This window comes from Cotesia glomerata, linkage group LG1 (assembly GCF_020080835.1).
Source record: "Cotesia glomerata isolate CgM1 linkage group LG1, MPM_Cglom_v2.3, whole genome shotgun sequence".
In the NCBI taxonomy this organism is placed as follows: Eukaryota; Metazoa; Arthropoda; class Insecta; order Hymenoptera; family Braconidae; genus Cotesia; species Cotesia glomerata.
Window position 1 is genome coordinate 9,644,755 of NC_058158.1, and position 18,014 is coordinate 9,662,768.

The 18,014-nt window shown below is 28.6% G+C and overlaps 1 protein-coding gene and 2 long non-coding RNA genes across 12 annotated transcripts in view; 2 read left to right on the plus strand and 1 right to left on the minus strand.

Annotated features, from left to right (window-relative positions):
• LOC123259705 overlaps window positions 1-17,449 on the minus strand; it is a 185,429-nt gene extending 167,980 nt beyond the window's left edge. For 3 of the 10 annotated variants that reach the window (XM_044720382.1, XM_044720406.1, XM_044720388.1), the window contains exon 1: window positions 16,845-17,442. The gene's annotated coding sequence lies outside the window, so the exon portion shown is untranslated. Of the gene's footprint in view, window positions 1-16,844 lie in introns of all 10 variants that reach the window. The other 7 variants (XM_044720374.1, XM_044720359.1, XM_044720421.1 and 4 more) reach the window with 5 other exon arrangements.
• LOC123259891 lies at window positions 9,447-10,194 on the plus strand. The gene is made up of 2 exons (XR_006508338.1): window positions 9,447-9,800; window positions 9,896-10,194. It is a non-coding gene; the product is annotated as an uncharacterized LOC123259891 (long non-coding RNA).
• On the plus strand, window positions 11,841-12,308 carry LOC123259884. Its single transcript, XR_006508337.1, has 2 exons — window positions 11,841-12,003; window positions 12,084-12,308. It is a non-coding gene; the product is annotated as an uncharacterized LOC123259884 (long non-coding RNA).
• Window positions 17,450-18,014: the final 565 nt, after the last annotated feature.

Below are 18,014 nucleotides of genomic sequence, written 5' to 3' on the forward strand. Positions count from 1 at the left end.
TAATAATATTTCATTTGGTTAGTTATCTATAGAACAAGTAAACAAACCGATAGGCTAGTTTGTTTTGCTTGAGCAGAAAAAAAATCACAAGAGTAAATATACTGAAAGATCTGGATTTAAAAAATACAAGGTTCAGTTTAACAAAAAGACGAAAATTAGAGTGCTTTCTTGAACAAATAAATAATTACAAATTTGCTAAAGCTTTATCAATAAGTAATAAGTATTTGAAAAATTATAATAAAGTATAATTTATTTTAACAGATATAGAAAAGAAATAATTAATATTAGCAACCTTGCAATCACTATGTGACTGCCGTGATTTGTGAATTATAAATAATTAAAAATTTGCTTCATTAAATAATGACTTTTGTTAAATTGCACAGTGCTTTCTCAAATATTGACATTTTTAACGAAATAAGCTCATCCCGATGTTACACTCATTAAGAGCTTTCATTTAAGTACCCACATGCATTTTGATATATTTTTCATATATATATATAACATCTATAAATATATGAAAAATTGATGTGGGTACTTAAATGAAAGGTCTCGATGAGTGTAATGTCGGGGTGAGCTTATATCTTTAAAAATATCAATGTTTCACAAGATTTTTGTTAAATTACACTGTACTTTCTTAAATATTGACATTTTTAAAGGTATAAGCTCATCTTGACGTTATACTTATCAAAAGCTTTCATTTGAGTACCCACATGCATTTTGATATATTTTTCATCTATACATATATATAATATATATATAAATATATGAAAAATTGATATGGGTGCTCAAATGAAAGGTCTTGATGAGTGTAACATCAAGATGGGCTTATATCTTTAAAAATGTCAATGTTTCACATGATATTTGTTAAAATGCTCTATACTTTCTTAACTATTGACATTTTTAAAGATATAAGCTCATCTTGACGTTATACTCATCAAGAGCTTTCATTTGAGTACCAACATGCACTTTGATATATTTTTCATATATACATATATATAATACATATAAATATATGAAAAATTGATGTGGGTACTCAAATGAAAGGTCTTAATGAGTGTAATGTCGGGTTGAGCTTATATCTTTAAAAATATCATTAGTTCACAAGATACACGGTCATTTTTTAATTACGTATCTAGAGCATTTTAGAATGCAGCCTAAATACTTATCATAATAAATTGACTCAGTGAGAATGATACGAAACCTTGAAAAGGCACAAATTCAAGTCAAGACCTTTGCAATGACATTAAATTTCACTAAAAAATCTGATTTTATCATATGACTATCCTGGCCACAAAATTTCGCTTCTCTCAATAATATAAATTACAAGTAAAATTAATGATAATAATTTATCTACGCTTAAAAAAAAATTCTAAAGCATTAAAAAATTTGATTTTTTATTAATTTTTCTGGATTTAAAACCTCCATTTCTCTCCATGTAGTATTAAAGATAAAGAAACCTAAGAAAGCTTAAAACATTTTCTCAATACAAGTACAGAGTATATACAGAGTAAGAATACAGCGCTGGTTAAGCTATGGAGTAAAGTAAAGAGTTCAAGTGTGAAATACCCTGGTGAAGATATTGTTGTACATATTACATCCACACAGCATAAAGCCTATCGTAGTCTCAACTAAACTCGGAAAGTTGGAGTATCGTCGTCGTGGTCGTGTAAATTTACGTGTGCCAGAAATAAGGTTAAAATAAAACAACAACATGAAAACGAGCGAGACGCTGCACCCCGACATAACTAAACAGGCAGCAGACATGTTCATAAAACTAAACTTGCCGAGTAGGCATAGCAGAAGATCAGAGTTTAATAAAATAAAACCAGAAAATAATAAAAAAAAAAAAAAAACGAATTTAAATTCCACTCGGGGACAAATTACGCATCTATTAACACACCCGTAGCTAAAAATATTCCCCACCAGTAATAGTATAAGTATAAGTATCAACGACGACGATCGTGACTCCTGGCAATGTTATATGTTATATCGAATATACACAAACCGAAAGATAAATCTTTATATATTTTTCTCTTTCACAGTATATGCCTTCATACACTCATATACTAACACGTGATACATTTTGTTAGTTATTTTATTATTAAAAAAAAAAAAAGTTGGTGCGTTGAACCGATGTGGTTCTCTACCATGACATTATTACACCTGTACTGTCTCTGTCTGTATATATGTGTAAGGATCTTTCTTTATATTACTGTACACTCATACGCGAAGTATGAATTTTCTCAAGTTGATATCAAAGCAACCGAGTTCCGCACGCGGGATCCGATTAGCCTCGAGGACTTCTTGCTTATACGTGGATTTATCGCATTTACTTATGTTAATGTATATTAAATTATGTTGTGTCTCTTATGTCACTATTTATTTTATGCGAAATATGCTGAAAACAGTATACTGCAGTTTTATTTATAATTTGTATGCTATTTTATTGCTAATAAACTGTAATTAAAATTTATAAAAATAAATTGTCCTTTCTGGGCAATAAATTCTTGCTTCTGTTGGATGGATTTTTTGAATAAAAATGCTGAACTTGCAATTTTTCCGGAGGCTCGGTCTCGTAACGAGCTTTCAAATATAGGTAGGTAAATTTTCACTATGTCTATTATATAAAATGTGCTAACTATACGGAAACTTTTAACTGTAAAGTACTAAATAATAATTAGCGTTAAATATGACTATTTTATTATTTAAAATATTATTTTCTAACTTTAATAGTTATTGCTGGATTTTTCAAGTTTTTATTAGACATTTGATGATAAATGATGAAAGTAATTCATAAATTAGCGTTAATATAAAATACACAGAAAAAAATGTTCACTTGAGCCAAGAAAATATTTTTCTTCCTAATTATTTTCTTTAGAAAAAAAATTTTTTTTTGACAAGAAATTTCACTTATTTCAACAAAATTAATTCTCTTGCTTTAAGAAAATTATCTTGATCCAAGAAAATTTATTTAAGTCAAGAAAATTTTGTTTTAAGAAAATTCAGCCTCGAAGCTCCAAAAAATTTAGTTCTTGATAGAAGTAAATTTTCTTGTCTTGAGAAAATTTCTCTCTTGCTCCAAAAAATTAAATATAAAGATAGAAGTAAATTTTCATTAATATTTTTATTGATTAATATGTCAAATGGGAAGATCAAATAATATTTCATCATTTTTTTTCATTCAATATGTATAATTGCACGCCAAAATAATATAAAATGGGTATCAAATATTCAAGAGAAAAATTTTCTCAAGGTGAGAAAATTTTTTTCTCAGCTGAAGCAGGTGGTGCTGCTTCCCTAAAGTATCTAAAAATCTTGACCAAATATAAAAATTTATTGTATCAAATATTTATGATAATTTGAAGTAAGAAAAAAATACTTCCACCAAGAATAGAATTTCTCGAAAAATTTTTACTTCGGCCAACACAACTTCGGTCCTCCTTCAGGCACCCGACAAATTTTCTTGAGCCAAGAATTTCGTATACTTTTTAATTATCAAATAATTTAATCACTCAAATAGCAGAAACTATTAATTAGATAAAATTCTAAACTTTTAGTGATTTTTTGTTGAAAGAAATAATTAGATAAAAATTTCTAAGTAATTATTAAGACTCGTATAATTACTAGAATTTTATTAACGGTACCTAAATTGAGGTCACCATACATTCGTATGTATATAAAAGCCATAATATTGTGAGCTGTTCTAATTTTGTGAAGAAAAATATTAAATTGAATACATAAAAAATTGAAATAATTCAAAATTCAACACTCAGATTGAATAATTTTGTACTTTGCAAGTAAAAACCGAAAATTATGTCAATTAATTGATGAGAAGGAATATAAATTGCCGATGATTGAAACCGTTTTTTGACGAGTCATTAAAGAAATTATTTTTTGTCACGAATAAAAGACAGGGTATAGAGGCGTTGAGTCGGATATTATTTTTCTTGCAGAAGAGATTCGTGCCAACGCGTCACTCCGGTCGACTTGTTAAACTAAAAACACTGAGTGAAGAAAAGATTGAAGAAAAAAAGTGAGAGAGAAAGAAATAAGAAGCAACCTCGAGAGTTTTTTGCCGCGAATAACAGTATCGGTTGGTTGAGTCTACTCGTATCACGCCTTGCTCCACGCAAGAAGCTTTAGTCAAGGTAGGCTCACACACCACCATCACCACCACCATCAACCGAATAAAATTGATAAAAGAACAATAAAACTAAATAATAATAACAGGAGTGAGAAATAAGGAATAAGGAGACGAGATCAAGGCTTCTACAATACTCGACGCCATTCTCGCAGCCTTACTGTGGTTTCGACGAATTCGATACACAGCTAACGATACCGCCACTGATGGTATACTATATAATGCTATACTGTAATATTCAGTCCCTTCAACCGTCATCATATCACCAGATACAGAGTTTAATATAAGCCGGCCTGTCTAAGCATCATTTATCTGAATTGCGCAATTTTATTCTACACTACTTTTATTATTTTTAATATAATGGAGACTTGTGTTGCAGTAAATTGAATATTGAATTAAACAATTTTATCTAATTCCTTTTTTTCCTTTTTTAATTTTATAAAAAAATAACATGTCTAATTAGATTTTATAAAATTTATTGTTTTTAAAATAATAGAAATTATTTATACACTGATAGAAGAATTTGTTTATAGTTAAAAATATTTGTTAATATTCAACAAATCATTTATTAGAGACCACTTTTTAGTATTAAACAAATATTTCTTAGTATTCAAAATAATTTGTTTGTATTTAATAAATCTGATAACCATTTATTAAATATTAATAAATCTTTTTAAATACTAAGAAATATTTATTAAGGACTAAAAAGTGGTCTCTAATAAATGATTTGTTAAATATTAACAAATATTTTTAACTATAAACAAATCCTTCTATCAGTGTAAGGAATAATTCTTAAATTGTAAATTTTTTTCTAATAAGAAGCTTGAAAATATTTGAGAAATGTCAATTACTGTGTTTTGAAATGAAGACACCGTAAATTATTTACGGTAAATTTTTTTTTTTACATAATTATTAAATTTATTCATTGTAAACTTTATGTAACCTTTTGATATATAATTACTGTCGAAGTTTACCTTTTAATAGATCAACGAAATGTCAAATCTTCCTTTCCTCTTATTCAACTTATAATTCCAGCTGTTAATGACTATAATTAGCCGACATATATGATTTTTTTTAATAAAAACTAAGATATAAATTAATTGATGGTAGAAAAATTTTTCTGTCTGAATTTTTAAGTTTTTTTTTATATATACATATTGACAATTTGAGATTAGATAAATCGAATTAAAAATTTTTCAACGCCAAGAATATTTCTAAGCAAATATATCACTTTGCAATTTCGAGTAATTTCCGATTACATTGAATTTTTATCTCGTTTGTAAACATTACGCGATTGAAGGTCAAGTTTTTTTAAAGTCGATAGTTTTTAACTTTATTCGAGAAATTATTACTGAATGTCTCCAAAAAAAAATGTCGAAATTACCTTTAAAAAAAATTTCAAGGCAATAAAGTTTTATTATATTTAAATTACAGTCAGTAATAAATTTCAATGGCAAATTACTGAAATAATTATCAAACACCAAAGCCTGAAAATAAATTATAGACCGTGAAAAATTGTTTTTTATCCGAGAATGATTTAAAAAAATAACCCGTTAAATTATTATAATAATCTGAGTGTCATTATGAATAATATCTTGAAAACAAAATAATTTATTAATCATTCACAGCTGCGCTTACATCATTTCTCGCACTGACTGCACTTAACTTCCTTATAGAACTTTGAAAAAGTCAACCCACTCCTGTTTTAAAATACAAGAAGACGAAAACACTCGAAGGAGATGAGAATCAACTTTGAAAAGTAAAGACAGCGAGGTTATACATATATATCTCACAAATCTTTACTTAAACACAGATATAATAATAAATCCTCTTCCGTCCTTGCCTTCCGTTCTTAATATCGTTTATTCGTCTCATCTCCAGCGTACTACTCGTTAGTACCGAGTCGAAATGAGAAGAGAAGCAACACGTTAATTATCCAAGCAACCTAACCCTCTGCTTTTAAAATATTCCTTTTATTATATTTTTCGATTCAAATTTAACTCTAAAATTAATTTTAAAAAAATGCCATTCAATAGCCGAAATATAGAAGTAGATTTCCTACTTAAATAAAATCACAACACTAATAATACAAATACTTGAATCATATTGATGGAATTCCTTTTCCTTAAGTTAAAACGAATTCAATAGTAAAATTTCATTGAATATCTTCAGACAAATACGTTATTTTCGGTCTAAGAAAATAACATGACATAAAAATTAAATCTTGTTTAACTGGCTTTAAAATGAAATTTACAAAAATTCGATAAGTTATTTCATTAAAAAGTTATCCGTAAAAGAAACTGCCAAAATATAAATTTTTACGATTTTGAAAGTTTTAAAACACTGTAATGTATCCAACTACTTGTCCGATTAAAGTCATCTTTGAACTTGACCTTGGTATTTGTTTAAAAATTAAGTATATTGAGTTTTGATAAAATGCATTATCAATTGGAGACGCTATCGTCGTGACAAGCCGTGTTATATCGTATATATAAATAATAAGCTGTGCCAAAATTTAATTTCCGTGGAGGACCTTTCAAAATTGGAATTTCGAGTTCTGATTTTAACAAGAGCTGAGTTTGGGCATTTCCTAAAATATTTTAGGGTGAGAAGATTTATTTGATTTTTACGGAATTTTTAACAGGAATTTTAGTTGGGCATTTCAGGCCAAATTTTGAAATTTCAGCGAAAACACCCAAACTGAGCTCTTGTTAAAAAATTCTATGAAAATTAAATAAATCGTCTTACCCCAATATATCTCAGAAAATGCTCAAACACAACTCCTGTTAAAAGCAGAACTTAAAATTTCAATTTTAAAAGGTCATCCACAGAAATTGAATTTTGGAACCCCCTAACACTGATAAAAAAAACTAACTTGACTCAAAAGCCCAAATTTTGAACCAAGAATATCATTTTGAAGAGAATAATTTTTTTGAGTCAAGAGAATAAATTCTCAAGTCAATAAATTATTCTTGATTTAAGTAAATTTTTCTTTTCTCAAGAATTTATTCTATTGAATCAAGAAAATAATTTTCTTCAAAATGGTATTCTTGGTTCAAGATTTTGGCTCTTGAGTCAAGTTAGTTTTTTTTATAAGTGAATAAATATATACATTAGTACATACATAAATAAACTTTTGAACTATAATTATTTTTTGAATCAGCTTAAAAAACTGAGTTGGAAAATGGCTAAATTTTTTAAAAGTTCCGCCGTAAGGACGGCTGCAATAGTTAGATTTTTATGAAATCTACTAATAGATTTATATGAAATCTTCTAAAAAATAGAGCACTCATCAGAAATCGAAGCCACGTCTTACTTTTACTGGAGAAAAATAAAATAAAAATTGATTAAAAGATCTATCGGTAACAAGAAAATAAATGATAGGATCATGTAGCGGAAATTGAATGTGGATCATTTGATATTTTTTAAATTTTATTATTAAATGATGATGATATTCTCATCTTATATCTGGTGAAAGTTATAGCCCGTGACGACAATGACTCTTTCTGCTGCGAAATGAAATAAAAATAATAAACAATAAAAGAAGATGAAGAAAAATAAAACAAAGACGCGAGTTGAGTTGTGTGTAGTCATTATAAGCTTTATGACCTCACCCGGAGCACGTCCAGCAGCAGGAATAAGATGTAAGACTGAGAGAGAAAGAACGAGAAGGTATTATCTTATCTTTAAAAAGCAATAAACGATCGACGGTCTGGTCGTGTCCGATAGTTGATATGCCTATCGTTCACTCACAGAAAGACGTCACGCCCAACTGCACCATCCAATGCTTCTTATTCTATTTAATTCGCTTTACTTTTATTTTATTCCACTCTACATTCTACATACTACGCAGCACACGTGTATGCACTCCATCCACTCTATAATACCATGACTATCAATCCGCTCTGTATAGTTGTTGTATTGCTCAAACTTGCTTCCGGATGTGCTCTCAATATCGTTAAGTGATCGAGATCAATCTGGGTAACTCAGTAGCGCCCGTAAGTTTATTTTCCAGCCGTGTAGTTTAAATGTAAAAATCTTTCGATAAAAAAAATAAATAAACTTGTAATGAAAAGAAAAACAATAAAATTTTCACGATAACTGATAACGATCGAAGAAAAAATATTGTTTAATTATTAATGACGACAATATATATTATTTAGAGAATAAGCAAAATTTTGTGGCCGGTGTATTTATTATATGATAAAATGGGTTTATATGGTTGAATTTGGTATCGTTGGAAAAGTCTTGACCTGGAATTGTGCCTTTTTATAGTTTCATATCATTCTCACCAATAGTCAATTTATGATGATAAGTATTTAGGCTGCATTCGAAAATACTCTGTCACTAGATACATAATTAAGAAATGACCTTATATCTCGTAAACTATTGACATTTTTAAAGATATAAGCTCATCCCGATGTTACACTCATCAAGACCTTTCATTTAAATACCCACATCAATTTTTCATATATTTATATATGTGAATATATATATGTATGTGAATATGTATATATGAAAAATATATCAAAAATGCATGTGGGTACTCAAATGAAAGCTCTTGATGAGTGTAACATCGGGATGAGCTTATATCAACAAAAATATCAATAATTAAGGAATGACCTTGTATGTTATGAACTATTAACATTTTTAAAAATATAAGCTTACCCCGACATAACACTCATCGAGACCTTTCCTTTGAGTACACACATGAATTTTTGATATATTTTTCATATATACATATATATAAATATATAGAATATATGAAAAATTGATGTGGGTACTCAAATGAAAGCTCTTGATGAATGTAACATCAGGATGAGCTTATATCTTTGAAAACGTCAATAATTAAGAAATGACCTTGTATCTAGTGAACTGCTGACATTTTTAAAGATATAAGCTCATCCCGATGTTACACTCATCGAGACCTTTCATTTGAGTACCCACATCAATTTTTCATATATTTTGTATATATTATATATATATGAATATATGAAAAATATATCAAAATGCATGTGGGTACTCAAATGAAAGCTCTTGATGAGTGTAAGCCTAAAATGAGCTTATATCTTTAAAAATGTCAATAATTAAAAAAGTACAGTGCAATTTAACAAAATTCATTATTTAATAAAGCAAAATTTTATTTATTTATAGTCCACAAGTCACGGCAGTCACATAGTGACTGCAAGATTGCTAGTTAATATAATAATACAACACAGAAGTCTGTTGGAAATAATAAAAATTTTTAATTAACGGCTATTAATTAATTGAAATGTTAAAGCGGTTAAATAGACAAGGCCGTAAATATTTATTATTATTTGTTAATGCAAAAAATCCTCGTAAAGTATGACATGACTTTCATGACAGATGTTTTCAAGTACATTTTCTATGCTGGTAATGTGAGTAAATACCAGGTAATACACATTATACTCTAACTCGGCTAAGACTGGATTCACGATGACAACCGGTAATTTTTATTTTTGTTTTTTTAATCTTATTTACGGTACATACCAGGCAAGCTGAGCGAGCAATGGAGATATAGTGGAGTTTAAGTTTAACAGAGGTATTAAATCCTTTGGTGTACATATACAGGTCTAGCTGGATTTCTCGTCGTCTAAACGTCTAGTCTAACAATCTATCTCAGGGACACTAGAACGAGGTAGGTCTAGGCTATATGCTCACATTATTGTGTGTATACACGTAAATAACTGATGAAACATGTCTCATGTCGATCAAATGTGTGATATTGCTCAGATACCAGCACAGCAAACAGAGTTAAGAGATAATGATATGCAAACAGAGCCCATACTCACAGCACATCACATTTTATTCTATCCAATAATCATTTCACCGGATAAATATTTTTACTGTTATTAATTTTATTTAATTGAATAAATATTTAAATGCCGCTCTGTACTATTTTTTACTACCAACTATTTTATTTTTTATTTTTACAATAATTACTGTACTGAACCGTTCGACACTATTTATTCGTACGGTATATTATAATAGATAAGTGTGTAGAATGTGCTTGTCACGCCAAAGCGATAATAACAACTCTCGGTTATTTTTTTTTTAAACATCATCCACTCGACGTCTTAATGTCAATTTTAAAGATTTTTTCTTTAATTTTAAATATTTTTACACTGATAGAAGGATTTAGTTCTATTTAATAAGATTTAGTAACAAATACTAAGTGATTTAGTAACAAACCTTTCATTACCAAATATTTAGTAATAGGTACGAAATTATTTATTAAAGCCTATTTAGTTTCAAAAATAAATATTCAGTAGTATTTAAAAAACGATTCATTGCTACTCAATAAATCGTTTATTGATATCAAAGAAATTAATTTTTTAACTAATTTTAGCGTGTAACCTAATTTTTTAACTTAAAATAAATCAAAATAATTAAAATAAATAATTTTAAGTAAAAATATAAGGTATTATAAAGAAAAGAATCTCATTAAATTATATTTTTTTGTTTGAGACATTTATAAAATTTAAAATTAAACAAGTTTTTAACATATCAATAATAGACAAATTGAAAAAAGTAAACTAAACTCTATTGAGAAAAGACATAAATAGAAGACACTTATTGGGAGTATGTGTGTTTTAAAAATAAATCTCCAAAAATCGAGCGGAATAAAATAATCAGAGCCAGTGAACAGGTTATGTATTACATAAACATTAGAATTAAAGTATAACCATCTACCGACAATACTTACCAAATAAATATTTAGTACCTGTTAGTAAATATTATTTGGTGGAAATAAATATTTATTTCCATGTAATAAGGCTTTGTTTATATAAAGAAATCACTTATTAAACTGTAACAAATAATATTGATAGGTACAAAATATTTGTTTCTTCCAAATAAATGAATAGGGGACGGACGGGCAAGACGGAGAGGGCGGGTAAAATGAATAATCGTTTTAAATCGCTGGTCGGTCGATAGAAACATTTTAGACAGCAATCTATCAATCTATTATGTAACTACACTTACCGTTATCGATAAAGCATTGGTTTTGCATACTTGTGGGAATTTTTTTTATAAATATTGAAATTTAGGAAAAAAAAAAAATTTTTAATCGTAAGTATACAGTACTTAGTTTAATGTTGTTAAGGACGATGCAGATTTGATTTTTTTTCTTCATATTCAGGACGCGGTTGATATTTTTGCGACGATTGTTTTGATTGAAATGTATTTTCCAATCAGTATTCGTTTTACGCGACCTGAGTATTCATTTTGCCCGCCCTGGTAGGGCAAAACGGATAATGTTGACTTTTTTTTTTTTTTAATTTCGAAGAAGAATTTCTTTGTTATTATTTTTATTTTACTTTAATTATAAACTTCAATTACCCAAAAAATTATTAGCCAAAGTTAAGAATGGATATGATTGTAATATATATTTGTTATTTCATTTTCAAATTAACATATCCGTTTTGCCCGTCCTTCCCCTAAAAATTTTGTTACTAAATCCTTCTATCAGTGTATTTATTAATCAAATCTGATGGATTAAACATTTTTTTAAAATTATTTACGTAAATAAAAACAAAAGAGAAAAACTAATTTATACTATCATCATCAGACAATTAAGAAGACAATTAATTTCCGGGTCTTTGATCCACAATAGTGTTTTTTAACCAACCAGACGGCCTCGTTCTCTCCTCAAGCATAAATTACTTATTGTCGCTGGTATTTAAAAATGACATCATCTATTTATAAATCGTTAATATATGATCGGTGTAACTTTATTGAGATAACAGCTTAAACTTTTGTATTACTCATTAAAATATAACATATCGCATCAGTATTAATATTTAATATTATTCAGCCTCTTTCTTTTTATTTTACTCTCTGTAAGTAATAAATAATAATTATTACTATTATTAATAATTAAGAAAATAAAAATAAATATAAGTAAAATTTATAACTCTAGATTCGGTCGCCAAGTACGGCTCGGAATATAAGAGGAGAGGACGAGAGTGAGATCTTGTCGCGCCAACCAAGTTGTAGATCAAAAGTTTTATATTTTTTTCACAGACAAACCGGCATCTTGCCGACAATTTCTGTGGTGTATATCAAAGAAGTCACCAAGCCTTAATAGCTGATAGCACTTTCTACGGAAAAAGTACAAGTGCGATTTCTCTTATTTTTAAACTAAGAAAAAATAAAAGCCTCTTTTTGTCTCCATATTCATTATTCACTTGCATAGTAAATTGTGAATTTAAAATTTAAAATTTAAAATTCAATGGACATTAATATATTTCATGTATTAATCACATGTATTTACAATCTATATTATATTAAATAAATAAAAAAAAAGTGAGACATGAAATTACGTGCTCCGTAATTTGCATAGTTTGATTAATCTGCATTGGGGATCTCGAAAATCCCGTCTCTACTCTTGCCTGAAAGATTTTAGACACCACCAAAGAATATTATACTACTAGACAGATAAGACATTGAAGACGTTATTAACTGTTTAATATTCACCGGAGGGTAAATTACTCTTGAGTTTAATTTACAAATAATAATCCCGCGGATGTTTCTCAACTGTAAAACAAATAACAAACCAAAAAGATAATATTTAACTAAACTTTAAATAATAAACGCAACTTTTCTTCACGATAATTTTAATTTCAAATACTCGAGCATAAATATCAGCAGAGCATAAATAAATAACAGATCCAATTGAACTTATTCTCAATTAAATGACTCAATATAAATCCTCCGTTTAAAAGTTCAGAGTTGTGCTATAAAATAATATTCAAATTTTATATTTTCCGTTTAATAATTTAAATTTAAACGTGCAATAACATTTAATGTCATGGTATGTAAATAAATGTATATGTATATGATATGACCCATACAGATAGACATTAACTAAAGAGAATACTGGCGCCAGCTCGTGACTTGACGTGACGATCACGAAACGAGTGTAGTAACGTCATTATTGTAGTGGTCCCGAGTAGACCCTGACATGCACGGTTTGTTGTATAGCTTCTCACCCGCGAAAGATCATCTCAACATTATATTAAGCGTCCTTGAAAATATATAAGAACGGCTTGCAACTACTTGCATGAGTTTCTGCTACACCGTCCAGGAGCATCAACGGCTACATTACCAGTTACTAAATAAATAAAAGATTTACAAAGTATAAGTACTGGACATTATTTAGCAAGAAGGATAATAAGTATTCTTGGACATGAAAAGAGAACCCAAAGAATCGTGCAAAAGTTACAGCAAGTTGTATTAGTTACCGAGACTTTGGTCTCGCGATACTGCTTAGCCCTATCTTGGTAATATTTCACGGAAAAAAAAACTTCTAGCACTAAGAAAATTTTAAGGGAAACAAAAGTTATTTTGGAGCAAGAAAAAATTTTTTTTGGATTATAAAACTTTGGCTTAATTAAAGAAATTTTCAATCTTTTTTAATTTTTTTTTGAACCAAGAAAATTTGTGACGCTGAAATTAGAAGACACTTGACAATTTTTTGATTTTTTTTGAAAAATAAATTAAGTATGAAAAATTATTTTTAAAAAATTGCATATGTAATTTTTTAGAGTCTCCAAAAATGAAATTTGTAAATGACAATAAAGTTAGCCGACATTTAAAAATTTTTAGAATTTTTTTTATTGAGAAAATCATTACGAAAAAAATTTTTTTCTTAAATTTCATTTGTAAAAAATTTGAAAAACTGTAAGTGTAATTAAAAAAAAAATTTTTTAGTTCTAATTTAATAAATTAAACACAATCAAAAAATAAAAAATGTCGGCTAACTTATGAGAATTAAGTTAGCCGACATCTAAAAATTTTTAGAATTTTTTTTTATTGAAAAAATTGTTACAAAAATGAAAAAAAAAAATTTCATTCATAAAAAACTCGAAAGACTACAAGTGCAATTTTAAAAAAACATTTTTTAGTTCTAATTTAATAATTAAAAAAAATTAAAAACGTCGGCTAACTTTAGTGTTATGGCTAACTTTATTATTATAATTTTTAAAATAAATTTCTCTTGCTTTTTAGATTTTTATAACAATTAAATTACAATGAAAAAAATTTAGCAAAAAAAATGCACATGTAGAAATTTCAAAAAATTATCAGTGCGAATTTTTTAAAATATGTTCTTTATAATAATTAATTGATAATAAAAATTCCAAAAGTCTGTTAATTTCAGTATCATATGAAAATTTACTCTCCAGTGAAGAATTTTTTTTTTTTTTTCAGCGTGGGATTACCAACTACGACTGAAGGATAGTTTAGTCTGGATTATCTTTGGATTCTCTTTGGAGCAAGTGGGCATTTTGCGAAGAGTTTACATTTACGGGGAATCTAGAAGGCTCGTAACGACGAATCAAGTGAAGTAAAGAGGGATTGATCTGAACCAAGGTCGATCTGAGACTTGTGAGCCTGAGACTGAGATGCTATGCCAGTGAGCGGTTGTACAATGTAGTAGTAATACAATCGAGTATAGTGGAGGCAATTTTGCAATGTCGAGAGGAACACCCGTACCCTCAAGAAGACTACAAAGGCAAAATGCAAGATTGTAAGTGTGTATGGTTGATATATACTTGGAGGTATATATTTACTGAAATGTACTCACGTCTGCACTTTGAGATCGCTCTCCTTATGGACATTCGAATCGGCTCACGCGAGTTCAATAAAAAAACTCCAGTACGCTTTAAAAGGGGCTCCAACTTGCAACTCGTCCACTCCAGCTTCAGCTCAGAGTGAATAGAGACTCTGATACAGAACACAGAGGCTCGACAAAACGGATAGGATAGAAAGACGTCGAGAGAATTCGATGGAATGGAAGTAAAGGAACAAGAGAAAAAAGATATTGTGAAGAGATGCAGCCGCGGTCGGTACGGGATAGGAGGCTGTGCTCTGCACGAGCACGGTCAATCTTTCTTCGAGTTTACGAACAAGTAAAATAAAAAGGTAACCTCGAAAAAATTATCAACCTCCAATCCATCTACTACACTACAGTTTTTTACAAGCGCTATCTTTATCCTTATCCTTATCCTTGTTATTAAGAATCTGTCAAAACAATACCTTGTTTTACAAATAACACTTTTTATACTGTGTTAACTTGTTTTATGACAAATCAATTGTTTGGTTTATGTTGAATAATAATAAAGTTAGCCGACGATTTTTAATTTTTTTTTTTATTTATTAAATTAGAACTAAAATAGTATATTACACATCTAGGGCAGTAAAATAAGAAATGTCTCAGATCACATGTAATTGTTGTCCGAGGCGAAGCCGAGGTCAATAAACATGTGATCTGAGGCTTTATTATTTACTGCCCGTGGTGTGTATACTATTTTTCTCCTCGACGGAGGCGGAAAGCGGCATTTTCGTTTAGCGCAGCGAGAGGAAAATTGACGCTTTCCGCCCGGAGGTGAGAAAAATATTTTTTTAAAATTGCACTTGTAGTTTTTCAAGTTTTTTACGAGTGAAAATTTTTTTTTTATTTTTTTCAATAAAAAAAAATTCTAAAAATTTTTAAATGGCGGCTAACTTAATTTTCATTGTTGAATAATACTAAAGTTAGCCGAGGTTTTTAATTTTTTTTTATTTATTAAATTAGAAATAAAAAATATTTTTAAAAAATTGCACTTGTAGTTTTTCATGTTTTTTACGAGTGAGATTTTTTAAAAATTTTTTTTGTAACAATTTTTTCAATAAAAAAAATTCTAAAAATTTTTAAATATCGGCTAACTTAATTCTCATTTATGTTGATATTATATAATGAAAATTAAGTTAGCCGGCATCTAAAAATTTTTCTAATTTTTTTTTATTGAAAAAATGATTAAAAAAAAAAATTTCACTCGTAAAAAACTTGATAAACTGTAAGTGGAATTAAAAAAAAAAATTTTTTTAGTTTTAATTTAATAATTAAAAACGTCGGCTAACTTTAGTTTTATTATTATCATAATAAAGTTAGCCGAAATTTTTGATTTTTTTAATTTGCTTAATTTATTAAATTATAACTAAAAAATTGCACTTATAATTTTTGAAGTTTTTAACAAATGAAAAAATTTCTTTTTAATTTTTTTGAATAAAAAAAATCATAAAAATTTTTAAATATCAGCTAACTTTTTTTTCATGTTATCATATACGTTTGCAATTTTATTCGTAAATTATATAGTTCTTATCGACCTGGAAATGCTTGCGAGAACTATTTTTTTTTTTTAGAGTCACACCATGCCGGCTAAGTAAAACCCAACAAAATAAATAAAGCCAATAAATGAATATTTTAAATATTTTGTTTTCTGAAAATAAAATTAATAAACAAAAAAAAAATATTATTTTTTTGTAATACTAAAGTTAGCCGACGTTTTCAATTGTTTGATTTTTATTTAATAATTAAATTAAAACAAAAAAATTTCACTTACAGTTTTTGAATATTTTTTACAAGTGAAATTTTTTAAAAAATTTTTTTGTAATAATTTTTTGAATAAAAAAAAATTCTAAAAATTTTTAAATGTCGGCTAACTTAATTTTATAATAATAAAGTTAGCCGACATTTTTGATTTTTTTATTTTGCTTAATTTATTAAATCATAAATATTAAAAAAAAAAATTTTTTTTTACTTTTTTTTCTAATAATTCTTTAATATAAAAAAATCATAAAATTTTTTACATGTCAGCTAACATAATTTTGATTATTTATTTTAAGAAAAATGACTTACCTCTTACAAATAAACGGAGTAATAATAATAAAGATATTCACAATTGATTGTACTCCAAACTCGAGAGCGTAGTAGCTCCTCTACTGTGAATCTACGAGGATTCAGGGGCACACATCAGGATGACGATTGCCGTCATTATTTTCTGCACTGGGCACTCGCGGTTACCGGAATTAACAGCACGAGTAAAGTACACAGGCGTCGCGTCGGTACGCATTATAAACTATTTAAAAGCATTGTTGTTTAATTATTGAAAGGAACAAAACAAACACGGTTATTATGCAGGTACAATATATAATATATAATATGTATATATTGTATGTATCACGGTCTTAAAAATAAACACAGAGCAACAAAACAACGCGGACACGTCTGTACTGGAGCGATTATTAATCGTCACTACGGACTACGAACTATAAGCATAAGCCAGCGAGTATCTGGGGAAACGCAGAGCACACACGAGAGAACAACGAGCACGAGAACGAGAATAATCCTCTCTCCCGCTCACTCCGAGACAACGACTACGAGACGAGGTACGAGCTACGGCTACGGGCCTACGAAGACGCACACATTACACGCACACGCTTACTCGTTTGTTTCCTTTTTTATCTCCACTGCTGCCCCCGCGAGCAGCGGCAACAACCGACTCCGTGATCACTTGTCTTATGGTAACATGGCCGCTTCCTTTTCCCATACTAAAATATTTTTCAAACTAGACGCCAACGGGTTTTCTCTGTACTGACGCGCCATCTGTGCGGGTTTTTTTTAACTATTTATTCTATCGGTATATTATCGAAGTTGAGGTTGTGTTTTATTTATTTTTTCTCTTTACTAGAATTTGAATTTGCGCGCGCAAGCGCGCGCCTGACTGTAGCATTTGCATATATTTTCATGCTTATGATATATTCGACCAATCACGTTACGAATAGTTTGATGCCACATACATTTCATCTCAATTTTATATTAGGACTAGAATATTCGACCAATCACGTTACGAATAGTTTGATGCCACATACATTTCATCTCAATTTTATATTAGGACTAGAATTTGAATTTGCGCGCGCAAGCGCGCGCCTGACTGTAGCGTTTGCATATATTTTCATGCTTATGATATATTCGACCAATCACGTTACGAATAGTTTGATGCCACATACATTTCATCTCAATTTTATA